Below are 14943 nucleotides of genomic sequence, written 5' to 3' on the forward strand. Positions count from 1 at the left end.
TGACCAATATCGCACATAACCTTGTCATACGGTAACTTTGATTTTTGTCTCGGTAACTTCGCACGCTGAATTGATGCGAATGAAACTTTACATACAATTTCCATGTACAATCCCTTAGACACAAACTGCGGTGCAAGTCTTGAGGTTAAGATTGGACCTAGCCACCCCTAAGCTCCACCAGGAGTTTAGAAAGCAGGAGGGTCTACTCTGGACCTCGTGGCTCAACGGGAGGGTCCTCCTTACCCTTTTGCCTCCCTGGTCTCCCTCTGAATCATTCTAACTCGAGTGCAACTCACTTTTCCTTTGTATGTTTCTTCCATGCAGTAATTAATAGGGTGACCAATTAAGCTGTACTTGTACAACACCGTACTAAAACCACTTCTGCCAATATCTCTGTCGGTGACCCCTTAGGTGCTCGAAATCACCTACTCGTGACAATCCCACGCAGTCGCCGGGATCCTGAATCGGGATTCGCGACTCTCTGCTTTAGGGGTTACCAGCGAACAGTGTCGCAGGACTGTAAAGGCATTAGTCACTTAATTAGCATTAATAGGGTAATTATTATCTTAATAAAATGACTGATTATGACATTGAAGTTGTATTTGAGGTTTAACAGCTGCAGCAGCCTGACTGAATTGTATGTTTGTTAATCCTCAATGAGGGTGTTCTATTTCACAAAGTGATGTTTATTTAACATGCAATAAGTGTCTTAGTGAATCTCTATTAAAGGCATATGTGGAAACCTTAATTTGAAGCATTACAGAAGAGAGTGAGACTGTTCAATTCATAAAATCCCATTTAAACGCTGAGCTCCAGACCCCAGCCAGTGCCAAAGCAAACCGTATCCTGTGAGCTCTGTGCCAGATGTCTCATGTGGGGTATACTCAAGGTCCAAAGAAAATAAGGTCTGAAGGGAACAGTTTGGCCATCGAATCTCCAATCCAGCCTATATAAAGGGGTTTCGTTTCCATTCAGGAAATACAAACCTCTTCCATATGGATCCTGTTCAAAGCCTGTTTGCTGAACAATTCTTCCCAGCAGCAGCACTTCTCAGTAACACCTACGCCTGTGAGCAGAAACTAGATCTGGTGGGAAGGTTTGGGAAATAGCCTAAACCCCTCTCTACGTTTCTGAGAAAGAAGCGACAGTAAATCAGTTAGAGGTGTCTCTGGGTGTTTTGTGTGGCACCAGCTAGGGCCTAGCTTGGTGTTGGGCACCGGAGCTATTCTGACGGTGTTCGGGGTCAGATGGGAGATGAAGCCTGAGCAGACCTGAGTTTATCTTTCTTGTGTGTCCTGTGACTTTAGGTAACTTGCTACCGCGGCTCGTTGTGGTCTGGGCGGGATGCTCCGGGATACTGGGGGTTTAACCTTCGGGAGACTGAGATGGTGTCCCTGGACTGACTTCGCTCTGAACCTGACCTGTTTCTTTCTGGGTGCCTCGGTAAAGGTATTTTGCAGGTAGATGCATGTTCACTTTGCCTGTGTTCCGAGACATTTGGACAGGAACCAGGCCTGAACTGGCACCACGTAGCAGCGGTGAACTCAGTTAAGAGGTGGGATCCTTTAGTGCTGACTTGGCACTGAGTTAACAGCCACAGGACTTCCAGTTGGCTCAGGCATAGGCATAGCGCGTGCATAGACGTGACACAGGCTGCATCTTGAGCTTCTTCAAGTTTTGTGGCAATTCGGCTCCAAATCCAAACGTGTGAACTCTGATGACGACCTGCTGGGCCAGGACCAGGACATGTGCTCAGCTCTCCTCCCACCTATCCGTGAACCCTTCCTGCTGGGCGAGGGAGGGATGGGCAGCCTTGGCAGCCTTCGCGGTGTGAGCTGTGATCGCTTTGGGTGAAATGCAGTAATTGGAGAGGGACCGATGCTTAAGGCTCCTGGCAGCTATTGCCAGCCCTGCGCTGTTTCCTCAGGTGAGGAAACGTCATCTCTGTGAAACACTTTTGCTGGGGTGAAGCCTTCTGCGTGCCTGTGTGAGGTCATCTGCTGTAATAGTAATGTCTCGGGTGTTTTCTCATTACAAAGGTGGTTCTGAAGTACTGTCCTGTCTTAGAGAAGGAAACAGAGGGGCTGAGAAGATTGCCCGAGGCTATTTGACAAGGCAGCACAGGCTGGCGTAGGAGCTGTCTCTTCTCCAAGGGAGGCTATTCAGATCCTGTATGGACAAGACTGTCTTCTCCCTCATCGTGGCTCCTGTTGTCTCTATCTCACGCTTTCCTTCAGTCATAGTGTAAGGTATGGTTGACTTTCAAGCTTGATGAGCTCTCCTTCCTGCTCTTGACCCCATCCCTGGCCTAGGTGCCAGTAAGCCCAGCAGCAAACGGCCGGGCATGCTGCTCCGAGCCTATACGAGCTCGGCTTGGGGTGGGAGTCTTGCTGAACACATCCTAGCCACAGCGTGGGGCCAGAGATGTCGCCGCTCTTGGCTAGCAATTTACCTTTCCCTGCTTGTAATCTCTTCAGGGCGGCAAGCCAAGCAGGCCCGTAGGCACGGTCGAAACATGGGATAAATATTCCAAGTGGCTTGATCTATAGGAACAAGCACGTGGGGGAGGGAATGAGTTCATCTCCTCCGTGCTCTTGGCCGTGGAAGGGCAGTCCTTATATTTCCCCCGCGTGCCGCAGTGGGGTGACAAGCTGGTTGCAGGGAGAACGCTCTGTCCCTTCCCTGGAAGAAGAGATTCATCTGAACCATCCTCCCGGGAGCAGTCCTTGGTAGGCAGCTGAAATTTTCCTTTTCCTTTCAGCCCATGACTGCTAGGGAATATCCAGTCCCTTGCATTGTCCAGAATAGTTCCACTGTCCAGTGGGTTAGTGTGTTTCAGTATCTGTAGGCCGGCTGTTTCCTTTCTTGTGCTTTTTAGCTGCTTTCTCCCAAGTTGTTGCCTCCAGCCCTTAATAGTTTCTCGGTGTAGCAGGTTATTGCAGCTCGCCTGCAGGAATACATCTGAAATGAAGCAAAGGACATCTCCGCTCCTTCCCTGCCTCTGCCCCAGCCCCGATGACCGTGGCTGTAGTCGTGCTGTGGAACACGCGGCCCCTCCAAAGCACCTCTGGTAACGGATCAAAAATGAAGTGGATCCCCACCACCTTGACCTCAAAGGTGTCTTAATTTGGTGTCTAAGCCAGTCTGCAGGCTTTCTAGTCCTATCAATCCCATGGGTGGGGGGGGGGGAACCCAACAAAACAAAAAACAAACCACACAAAAAAGTACAAAATCTTGGAAAAGCAGAAGTTACAAGTTTTACTGAACACAGCTGCCCAAAGAGGTGGGGTGAAATCGGTGCGAACTCGTGTGCAGCAAGTTGGATCGAGCAGTGAAAAAGGCACATGGTGAGAGGTGAAGTGATGCTTTGTTACATTAGATGATGATTATATATATACACACAATATATATTTATATATAAAAGACGTCTCGGCTTTCTGGCGCAGAGAAAGAAGGGTGGATGAGAACTGTTTGGGGGACAGGGGTGAGGTGGTGTTTTTGAGAGGGAAGGAATTCCATTTCTGATGGGGAGCGTTTTAAGTTTCACTCGCTTTCCTCTGCTATCGCTTCCCAGCTCAGGCAACATTTCTGTTCCACAGTGTGCTTGCCCAGGGCTATTGTATATGACTGTTTAAACAGTGTTTAAACAGCCGTAAGCCTGTTTATTTACTAAGGCTATAAATTATCTTGAAATCAGAATTCATCATCCTGCAAATACTTTGTTTTTACAGGCAGGCTGGCTCTCTGCGAGAATGACAATAGTAATGGACCTCCTCGCCGCTCTGCCAAGTCTCTGTCAAGGGCAAGTGTCCTTGCATGGGCAGTCGCTGCCTTCCAGAGATCCAGGCAGGCTCAGAGGGCTGATTTCTCTTTGAGGGTTTATCTGCTAGCGTATTGGGGAATGCAGCGGCCAGCGCGGGTCTCTGATGGATGAACCGTGCGTTCGAGTTATCCTGTGCTTGCTGGGATTTGCTCGGAAACTAATGATCTGTCCAGTCCAGTATCTTCCAGGCGTTAGCAGCCTGGAAGAAAGCATGAGAGGCTGATATTAATCAAGGAATGAGCTTTTCCTACCAGAGTTTTCTTCCTCACCCCAGCTGGTAATAGGCAACTCCGTTTCTGAAGAGCGTGGCTCTTAAGCAACAACAAAACCAGCAGCATCCTGTTCAGTACTACTGGGGTTGTTTCCTTGACTATTAGCTTTTCTGAGGCCTCGGACTTAGTAAGTACCTGGAAGAATCTGAAAACACGTAATCAAGACAGTTCCGCTATGCTAAGTGTAAGTTCCTTGTCAGATGGCTTCTGTCTCAAATGTTTGAGCTTGGAGATTTGACCAGTTGAGATTAAAAGCCTCTAAGGTGGCTGTGGTAAACTCAGTGGGGTTTTTTGTCCTGGCTGTTGCACAGGCTGTGGGTTTTCCTGTGGATGCTGAAGTTTCTTCTCCCGTTAGAAGCCTCTCCTCACCTCAAGCTGAGTGCGGTCCCAGCAGTCCAGGCCCCAGATGCTGTTGCGTGAGCTGTGTTGATCGGGTTGACTCACTCTGGCAGGCTTGGTAGCAACTCTTAATCATCTGACTTACCTGTTCTGTGATGTGTAAGCTATCGCCTCTGCAAAATTCTGGAACCACAAAAACCGGAGATGGGAAAGATCTGAGGTCATTCAACTTCTCCACTTTCCCCCTATGGGGGAAGGCTTGTTCCCTGCACTAGATTTTCCTGTACAGGGTCCAGTTTTAAGTGACTCAAGCAGCAGGGTTTTCATCGTTTCCCTTGGGAGCCTGGCTGATTTCTCACCATGAGAGATGTTTTCCTAATCTTCCACCTGACCTGTTCCCCTCCTTGATTCCAGCCTCGAACTGGAAGAGTGGACAGGGCAAAGCTTCAGTGGGTTAATGCTCACTGAGTTACTTGAGGACTGATTAACTCCTTCTGGGTCGCTTCAATGCGTGTCCCAGATAAAAAGGCTTTTGAAAAGAGCATGTTAGGCTGCCGCTACGGTCATGCTTACCTTGCAGACTGACAAGCATTGATAGTGTAGGTAACGTAAGTACTGAGAGCTGAGGTTCTTTATAGGAGTTATAGGTTTGTGGGAAGCTTTCTTCTACAGAATATAAGCATACTTGCAACTGGTGGAAACTGGGAAGACCAGCCCTGAAATTTTGAGCTAAATGGCAAACCAAACACGTGGAAGAGGCTGTTTTTTAGGCTTTGCTTGTGCCTAACACTTAGAAAAATCAAGCCTCTTGACTTAACAAGCTGAGGATTTTCCCATGGATCGCTTTCTTTGCTTAGCCTGTCTGTGCTGCCAACGCCATGTAACCAGTAGCTTGACTGTAATGCTGAAGTAATTCTTAAAATATTGTCTGCTAAATAGATCGGTCATGATGGGATCAAGCCATTTTCCATGAAAGACGAGTGGGATCAGACCTTGGATACACTGTCAAATGGGAGCCTGCGCAAGAAGGGTGAAATAAACGTTTAAAGCGTGGCCGTGCAAGGGACAGAAACTAGAAGCAAGTCCAATGGTCCATCACTAAGATAATTCCAGAAATATTTAGGGCAGGGTGGAAAGTTGAAAGCGGTTAAGAGGTCTGCGGTAGGGCAGTAAATCATGCGATGGGAAGCTTTGTTTTTTTGTCGAGGATCGCTTGGGAAACCGTTTCATGTTTCATGAAACGAGCATTGGGGTCTTCAGCCCTCATTCTCCCCCCTGGTTTGACCAGGCATAGGGAGCGATGCTGCATTTTCACCTCTGCAAGGAAATGGAGGGTGGTTCGTGAGTCTGCGCTCCCCTCACGGCCCTGCACCACGCACCGGTCCCGCTAACCTGTGGGTGCAAAGGGAGGAACTGCTGCTTCCACGGGGAAGAGAGGTTTCTCTGCCCTGACGAGCGCCGTGGCCATGCTGCGGGGGCAAAGCCAAAGGACATGACTAATGGTAACAAGAAGAACCACCTTCGGCGCGGCCTGATTCACCCGATCCTTGCGCAGATGCAGTCTTTCCTCCAGGAATGTTTGATAGTGCAGCGCGCACCGCTGAGATCACCCTTCTGGCAAGTGCCTGCTGTGGTATGAGACCCAGTCATCTGGCAGCACGTTGCTTACTGCAGTCTCCAAGGCAACCCTCCATGCTGTTCTTCTCTGGAACCTCTGCGCATTCGTAAAGAAGCTGTCATCCTTCTTACTGTAAGTGCAGCAGATGTGAAAGGTTTTACCTGTGCCAATGAACTCTAGACCAGGACACTCTTGCTCTAAGGGGCGATGGCGCCTCGGGCATAGCACTTCCCGCTGAAAGACCCTGTCCGTCTGCTCGTTGTGTCACCAAATGTCTGTCTCTCCTGCCAGTTACCCTCTCTGCGTGCTCTCCGAGCCTGTTGCTGTGTCTGCAGCCAGCTCTGCTTGCATGAAGAGGAGACTGGGCTGCCGTGAGGATCGCTGGAGATCTCTGCTGAGGCAGGGCCGTGCAGCGCCGGCCACAGCAAGGATTCATTCCAGATGATGGATCCCAAGGTGGATTTACCAGTCCTGCAGTTGTTTGTAGCACTAGAACATTGATGCTCCTCGTAAGGAAACAACTGAGCTGCGGCTCAGGCTGTCGTGTCCCATAGTGGCTTCTCTGGAGCAGAAGCTGCCGCTTGCATTGCTCTGGAGGAGCAGCCATTCTCTCTGTCGTAGATGTTTAACCGGGCAATTACCTGCCTCCAGTGTCCCCTAAAGAAGTTCTTTGACCTGCTCTAAGAGAGGCTGTAACTCGGGTAGTGCGGATGCCTTGTCTTCTGACTAGCCCTGATAGACGCTCAGCACTGAATAGAAACGAGCTCCGTCAGTGTGATGCTGACCGCTGCCAAAACTCCGTCTGGAACTGCAAGGCTTGAAGTCTCTGTCCTCTCTCCGGTGGCTTACTGAGAGGCTGCTCTTACGTCGCCTTTTCAGGTTCATCTATTGGTAATACAGAAACTGGGGTCTGGTGTTTTCTTCTTGCTGAGGGGGTTGTACTTTGGGGTGAGAAAGGGAGGAGAAAAACTCCCTGTTTCCTCCAGAAAGACACCCCCCACTAGACTGTATATGGACCCGAGAGCATATCTATCAAGTTTCGCCTGCTTAAAAATGGGTATTTAATGTGCCTTCTTGATATTAGGGTCATCGGTGTGTGGTAAGAGACTCCAATCTCGGAGGGAGCCAAAGCCACTATCTCAGAGCAGCTGAAACGCCCGACAGCTGGACTTAAATGAGGTGATGGTAAGAGCTGGCTTAGCCAAAGCATCTCGTGTTCCCCGTGGGTGACGGTGTGCTCCTGAACTCTGAAAGCTGCTGTCGTTCTCATCCCCCACGGTGAGCCTTGGAAGGGAAAGTGCTGGATTAGGTGCAAGCTCTGGTTCACTGCGCAGGTGGTTTGCTTGTCTGCTCCCTGTCGAGGGGCATTCCTGCTGCCTTTCTGTCCAAGTCTGTGCTCCCAAACCCGGGCAGACCCTCCACCCAGCACACCCCAGGCCCTGCTCTGCTCTACCGGCCCTGGCTTTCTCCTGAGGTGTCTGCCAACTGCGCCAGACAGCCGGGCTGCGGCGTGTGCTCAGTCAGGCGCTTTCCAGGAACTCCGTGGCGGCTGCCATGTCTGCAAATAGTGTCACTTGGTGTTTCCCAAGGGGGACAAAAGGTATTTCCCTCTTGCTGTTGGGGTGATGCTGCAACACTAATGGGACAGGAGGTGGGAGCTGGTTCACCCACTGCATCCTGGGCCTGGGGAGGGAGGGAAGGAGGGAGGGGGGAACCTGCCCTTCCAGGCTGCTGAGCCCCAGTTTAGCAGCATGATCCGGACTGGAGCCGCTGGGCAGAGAAACCAAGCGAGGCAGAGGCGTTCGGCACTTACAGCGGGCGTTCAGCCACGATAAGGTAAGAGTTTGACTAACTGTGAGGTAGAAAGTCTGCTTAGTGGATTGAGGTCATTGCTGTTGAAGGATGTTATGGACACAATCCACTTACAGTCTTGGCTGCTGTGCTGGATTTAATTTTTTCTTTTTTTTTTTTCCCCCAGCTCATCACCCCATCAGCGAGCTGGGGAATACATGTGGGAAACAAATTAGCAGACAGACAGTGGCATGTGAAGAGATTCTCCCTGCTGGCACGGATGTGATTGCAAAGCTGTAATACAAGTGGTGATTTGAAGGCCAAAGATAACTTGCTGCAAGGCCTAAAATGGTTTGGAGGAAGGAGGCAAGAACTTGAGTCTACTGGTTTGTGAGGGACGTTGGGTGCTGCACAGCTGCTTTTTTTATCTAGTTGCTTCCTTGAGAGGTCATAACCAGTGGGGATGGGCTAGCGTTACAGCACATGGTAGTGTGAACTGATGCTTTACTGGTGGGCAGGCGCATGTGTTTGTGTGAAAGGCTGTTGTTTCCTAGGTAAGACAAGCCCTAAAATGCGTGTCCCCCCGCTGCAGCTCTGCTTGGGCAACATGCAGGCTCTGCATCCCCACTGTGCATGTGCTGGGTGAGAAGGAAGCGAGGTCTTCTCTCAACCTTGCCATGCTCAGCTGCAGGAGCAAGCAAACAGGGTATAATGGATGTAAAGGAGGATGTGATCCTGTATGGTGAGATATAGGTAGTGGGGCTGCTCTTTGTGAGGACCAAGGAGATTTGCTGGGAGAAGGGCCAGCCAAGAGCAAGGGGGACTCGTGGCGTGCGTGGACGCCTGGGGCCAGCCAAGCAGAAGGGCAGGGGGGTGGGCATCGGCCAAGCAGAAGGCGAGCTGGCATGAGATCCGGGGCCGGGAGGGTGCCGGGCGCCGTGCCACATGTCATGGAGTGAATCGCAGCCTGGGCACGGAGCAGAGCGTGGCACAGCCTCTGTGCCCATTGATTGTGGCGGGGCACAAAGAAAGCACAGCCTGCAACCTGCGGCGTGTCAGCCTGGAGCCCTGCTCTCTCTGAGCAAGGCTGAGCCTTAATGCCGTACCTGGAAAAAAACTGAAGTCTTCTAGGTGGAAAAATGGTAAAAGAAAGTGCTTCATGTGCCCTGGGTCAAATCCTCTTTGACCCCATAAGGGGCTTTTGAAGCACCCAAGACTGCTGTGGGTGTGAAACTGCCTGGAATAGCATGCGACATCTGAGAGGGCAGGGTTTTGGAGCAGGATGGTCCACGTAGCTCAGGGCGCAGAGGCAGACCCCTAGCCTAGTCCTCTTGCCGTGCACGTCCATGGGAGCAGCTGGGCTGCCCCAGCCAGGCTGTGCGAGAAGGCTTTCCAAGCCATTGTGTGGGATGTTTTCCTTTGATTCGTCAGCTGTAATTCCTCCCGAAGACCTGGCGTGTTTCCTGGTGGTTTGCCTCCTGCAAGTCATCTGTTCCCGTTTGGGACCGGCCGCTCGGGGTGCTGACCTCCGGGCAGCCTTGCCTGCCTTCTCTTCCAGGGGATGCAGCCTTTCCTTTCCCCCCTTAACCCCCAGAGGTATTCCAATAGCTCCCAGCAGCATGAAATCCTCTCTCCTCCCTGTTCCCTGACCCCGTTGTTTGCGTTGGCTTCCTGGGGTGAGAGGTTGCCCCCAATGATTGCATTGGGTTCCCTGATCTCTTTACTTTTCTCACAGTTTCTAAGACGACCGGTGCAACAAGACGCAAATGTCAGACCCTCTTATATTTTGTGTGCCTGGGGACAAGTCTGACTCTGCTCCACCTCCAAGCTGCTGCTGGATTATACAAACCCCTTGTGTTGCCGCTTCTCGGTGTGACTGCTAACAGTTCCCATCCCAGCACCATCCTACCCCTGCTAGCTCTGAGCACAAACTGGGGCTGGGTTTGTGTTGCCTAAATCCCGTGGTATCAGAAATGCACCGCACCAAAATGAAACGCAGCACATGGCGCCTGATAACTCGTTTCTTTTTAATGTGAAACAAGTGGAGGACTGTTTCCTCTGACACCTCCGAGTGCTGAGGCTGAAAGTCTGCAGCAGGGGAGTAGTTTGGGAACTGCTCTTGGACTGGGTGGGGAAAAAGAGGAGATCAAGTGGGCTGCTGGCCATCAGCAAACTCTTGGACTTGGACCTTTTAACCTGAGGGATGGGACTTTCCAGGCTGATTCAGAGCTGCTTTTCCCCCCAAAGTACCTCATTCGGGCACCTTGCAGGCAAGGCGAGCTGCCTAGCTCTCCATCCAGTGCTGCCTACGCTGGTTTCCCTTCCCTGCCCACTCATTCTTTCTCCTCTCGGCTCCCTCCCCTCTGGCCTTTGGGAGGGGGGTCTGGGGCTCGAAGCCTGCAGACCTGCCCCTTCGCTGCTTCCCTGGAGCTCCTTCCTGGTGATGCTTCGGGAGCCCTTGTGCCTTGGCCGAGAGAGACATCTAGTGGGGTTGGAGCTCAGGGACCTGGCTGGGGCGTTTTTACTTCTCACATTTTTATTGATAATTTTTTTTTTAATCCTTACAAAGGGCTGGTTTCTATAGGAGCAGGAGCTGAGGTTTCTGAGTAGTCCTGCTGAACTGATGGCCTCGGGGCAAAGCGGACCTTTGGTGGGCCAGTTCATTGGGTGTTTTTCTCTCACTTGGTGCTGAGAATCTTGGTTGAATCTTGCTTGGGGCTCTCGGTTCCCCTGACAGTCTCTGGAGGTGGCTGTCCTCCGGCGAGGGGGTGTTTTCTGTCCTAATCTTGTGTTGTGACAAGGTGTGTTGGGCCCTCGGGTAGTCGCTGGTCACCACCTGGGTGCTGAAGGAAAGGGTCTGCCTTCACAGAGGGGAGCACCAGAGAGGAACATGTCTGTGAAATGGCTCTGGGATGGCAAAAGGACCTGTCTTGGATGGATCCAGGCCTCTGGGAGCCCCCCGTGTGTCTCCCAGCTCCCCCAAGGCAGGGCTAATCTTTAATGTTTTGTCTCTTGCCGAAATCCTGCTCTTGGCACTCTTCCTCCCCCTCTTCTCGCTCTAATAAGCTGCAATAAGCCACCAGCAGTGGCAGCAGGGAGGAAAGCACATGAGGGGAAGGATTTCTGTGCTCTCATGCACGGCTGGGGAACGGCGGGGTTTGTCTAGGGCAGAAATCACATCTGCCTCGCCGCCAGAGCCCGCAGGTCTCTGGTCCCACGAGGTGCCTCCTAGGAGGAAGCAGAGAGGTCTTGGTGTTATCTTTCCTCTCTAGTGTGGCAGCGGAGGAGGCCCCAGCCAGGCGGAGGGAGCTGCGTTTGGTGCTGGGGAAGGCTCAGCAGGTGCAGCCGTTCCTGTACCGTGGAGCTTGGGTAGACAGGGAGGAACATGGGGTGAGCGAGAGGGCTTACAGAGAGGTGCAGCTGCCAGGGAGAAGGAAATCGGATCCTCTTAGGAAAGTACCTGCCCCTTCGGTCCCTATGCACCCTTCCTGGGGCTCCTGCGGGTCAGCCGGCAGCACCCAGGGTGGGAACTGGGTGCCACTAGCAAACCGGAGCGCACTGCTGCTTCATTGCTTCGCTCTTGACTCCTGTACGTGCCAGGGTGCAGTGGCCGGAGGTCTTGGACACCCCAATGTTACCTTGCTCTAGCTGGGAGGGAGTCACAGCTCCGTGTTGGCACCGGCCAGTCCTCTGGAGGTGGTGAGCACGGAAGCTGGGCAGCTTGGGAACCAAGCAGTTATTGCACGGCTTTAAAGCAGTGAGTTCTTGCAAAGGTTTTGGGGTAGGGCGATCATTGTAATGCCAGCTTCCTCCCTTTTCCAGGGAGAATTGCCCTCGCTTATCTCTCTGTGCAACGGAAATACCCCAGACCAGGTTATCAAACCCTGAAGGCGGATTTAAGGGCACTGGGCTTACTCTGACAAGGGGAAGGTGACACTGGAGTCAGCTGAGCCACCCCGTAATGTTCTCAGTTCCCAACCACTTCACTGATATCCCCTTTGCCAAACTGGAGCACCCAAGACTTCAATCCAAACAAGACCCCTCTTGAGTTACAGGCACAGTAAACACCTGTCCAAAGCGATGCGAAGAGCGAACGCGGTGTTTTCATCTCTGCTTGCCCCCTTGTGCGTTGGGTGATGTTGCACAAGGCTCGCAGTCACCTCCCTCTAGCAGGGTTGATGCTGTGAGCTGCAGTGGTGGGAGGAAGGAGCCCTTCATCGCAGATTTTCCAAGAGGTTTCTCGGAGCAGAAGCCAGAGCAGTCTTCCCAGGTAATCAGATCCAGGTTACATGCGCATATTTGGGGCATAGGGAAAATGTGCTGGCAAAAGCAAGGATGAATTTGATGCCTGAGCCAAAAAGGCTTTTAGGAAATCCACCACCACCCCGATAATTCAGGGCAGGTGATATTTAGCGTGAAGCCTGTCTCATGTGATGGCTGAGGGAGCCCCAAGAAAGGGCTGAGAGGCTGAGCCGGCCTCTCAGAGACCCCCTGCCACTGAGGATCTGTGCTGCCTGGGATGGAGCTGGCTTCCCCAAAGCCCCTCGTGTGCTTAGTGCCGGTCTGTCGTCAGGGCTTTTAGGGAGGAAAAGAGGTGCTGTGGTGGGCCATGCTGCACTCAGTAAAACAAAACCTGTCTGAACACGCTTTGATTTGGTTTTGCTCACGCAGGATTTACGCTTCTGTTGGGGAAAAGGACCTCCTGCACTCCTCTTGTTCGGCCCAGATCTCCTCCTGGCTGAGGCAGGATCCCAAAGCCCCACGCATGGGCGCAACGGAGAGCGAGGAAGCATTGCATCTCGTGCTCAGCAGGTGATGAAGCATCCCACAGCAATTCCCCTGTGTGCCGGTGCCGGGGAGCCAACCACCAGGCTTCGATGCCTTCGGGTGAGCTGGTTTACTCCTTACTTTTTTTTCTTTGGCACCCAGTCCCGGCAGGATTGTTCTGTAACTGATGTGATGAAGCGCCCCGGGACACGGGGGGAGCAGGCAGGACTGGGCATAATGGAGGGTGGAAACTTTGGTGGCGAGCGTGATGTTGGGACCTTTGCCAGTAAGACAATGTGAGGAGAAAAATGGGATGGATTCCCTGTGTGGCTGGTGCGGGGAGGACTTGTATCCCCAGGAGGGGGTGGTTGGATTTGGCTGTGGTATTTAGCTAGCAAGGCTGTGCTGGCCATGCTGGTACATGGAGAAACTGGTGTTCCCAAATCTTCCACGAGATGGGGTGGCTGGCGTGGCTCTTGGTACAGTCCAGTTGGCTCCAGGAGGCCCGGACAAGGGGTGCACGATGCCAGCATCCCTCATTCAAGACTGTAGTGCCATGGATGGAGGTTCCTGGGGTGGGGTCCTCGGTCCCCATTATCCCAGGCGTCTCTTAGATGTCATCTATAAGCCACCAAGTGGAGGGAAACCTTTTCGGAGGGGATGTGTCTGGGGAGGGTTAACTGCAAACTGGGACACTGTGGAACTAAACCATTCGTGCTTTCATGTGCTCAGCGCTGCAAAGCAGTGCTTATTTATCCTATCTGTGCCCTGCACAGACCCTGGCTCTGACAGCAGTGTGGAGGGAGCTGGCTCTGGACAAGGCAGGGCTGGTGAGTCCCGTCCAGCACCACCTGCCTAATGCCGGCAGGCGTTCAGGGCTGAGGTTCCTCTGCCGCAAGCTACCAGCCCGTGTGGCATCTCTCAAACTGCAGCTTTTTCAGAAGGGATCTCCTGCTCCAGCACTGCGTGGCTGGAAGCCCTTGAGTGCCCCAGCTGAGGGGAGGCAGCTGTAGCCCCCCAGCATGGGTTTCTGGTCTCTTATGGATGACAATGGGTCAGGAGCAGTTGTGGGAGGTGGGAAGCAGCAGTTTTGGGGGTTGACTGACTTTTTCTCAATTTCTGCTTTTGTGATACCATTGGCCTGGTCTAGGCTGTGGAGATCAGCCAGCGCAGGACTCACCTGCACCCGTGCGGGGAGCCCACCCCGGCGATGGGATGGGAGTGAGGGTCTGGACAGGGTTAGGAGAAGCTGCAGGAATTGGGGCAATGTGTGCAGGGAGGGAAGACCCCCAGGCAGCGGGAGCAGTTTGGACACAGAAGCAGCAAATTACTTCAGAGCTGCAAGTTGTGCCTATGGCAACACTTTTGCTGCTGCTGGGGAAAACAGAAGGGCCGAGTCGTCCGGCCAGCTTCAGGGGAGGAACGCAGCAGTGTGCCATCAGCGGCGTGCGTGCCCAGCCTGCGGCGTGCGTCAGCCAGAGGTGTTTTCTGCAGTCCCAGCAGTGCCCAACCCTTGTGTTGGAGAGATGATCGGGTGCCCCCCACACTGCAGCCAGCCCCCTCCTGAAGTGCTCCGAGGCAGAGGCGCCCTTTACCAGATCATCTTGCAAATGGTTTTGGGGAGACTGTGCCGGAACAAGCAGTTTTCTCCCCGATGTGGTGTTGAGCAGAGGGGCTGCAGGGTGGCCGTGGCGCCCAGCCTGGCCCTGGCTGCCACAGCCGCCCTCGTGCCAGAGACCAGCGGTCAGCGAGCGACCACAGTAAACACTTTTTACATTGCTGCAGCACAGTATCATGTTTCTGTTGGTCGCACAGATGTAACAGTGTTCCCTAACTCTGTTTCTCCATAGGGAGATCTGAGACATGGACTCTCCTCCTGCGAGCCCCTGTGCCCGGGAAGATGCCCCAGCCCTGCCATCGCCGCCTCTGAAGCTCAATGGTGAGATTGCAAAGCAATTAAAATCCTCCCGTCTCCGGCAGAAAGAAGCTGGCAGGAACAGAACAGCTGTTTTTTTGTTTTTGTTTCGTTTCTCTGGGTTGTTTTTTTCCCTTCTGCTTCTTCCCAAGAGCCTCTTTGCCCTTAGAGGGAAGCAGCACAAGCTCCTGCCAGGCTGATGCTGACACAGAGGATGAGTCGGCTGGGCTGGGCTGTGGGGATGATTCCTACAGCTGCCTCAACCACTGCTTAGTGTGACCCTCAGCTTCAGTCCTGGATCTCTCTGGACCCTGAAATTGCTGGCTGCTTGCTTAAGGGTGCTCAAAACAGCACGGGGGGGGGGGGGGGGGGGGGGGGGGGGGCTGCCCTGCAGGGGTTACTGGGTTACAAGGTTTTA

The sequence above is a fragment of the Phalacrocorax aristotelis genome, chromosome 22 (assembly GCF_949628215.1).
Source record: "Phalacrocorax aristotelis chromosome 22, bGulAri2.1, whole genome shotgun sequence".
Taxonomy (NCBI): Eukaryota; Metazoa; Chordata; class Aves; order Suliformes; family Phalacrocoracidae; genus Phalacrocorax; species Phalacrocorax aristotelis.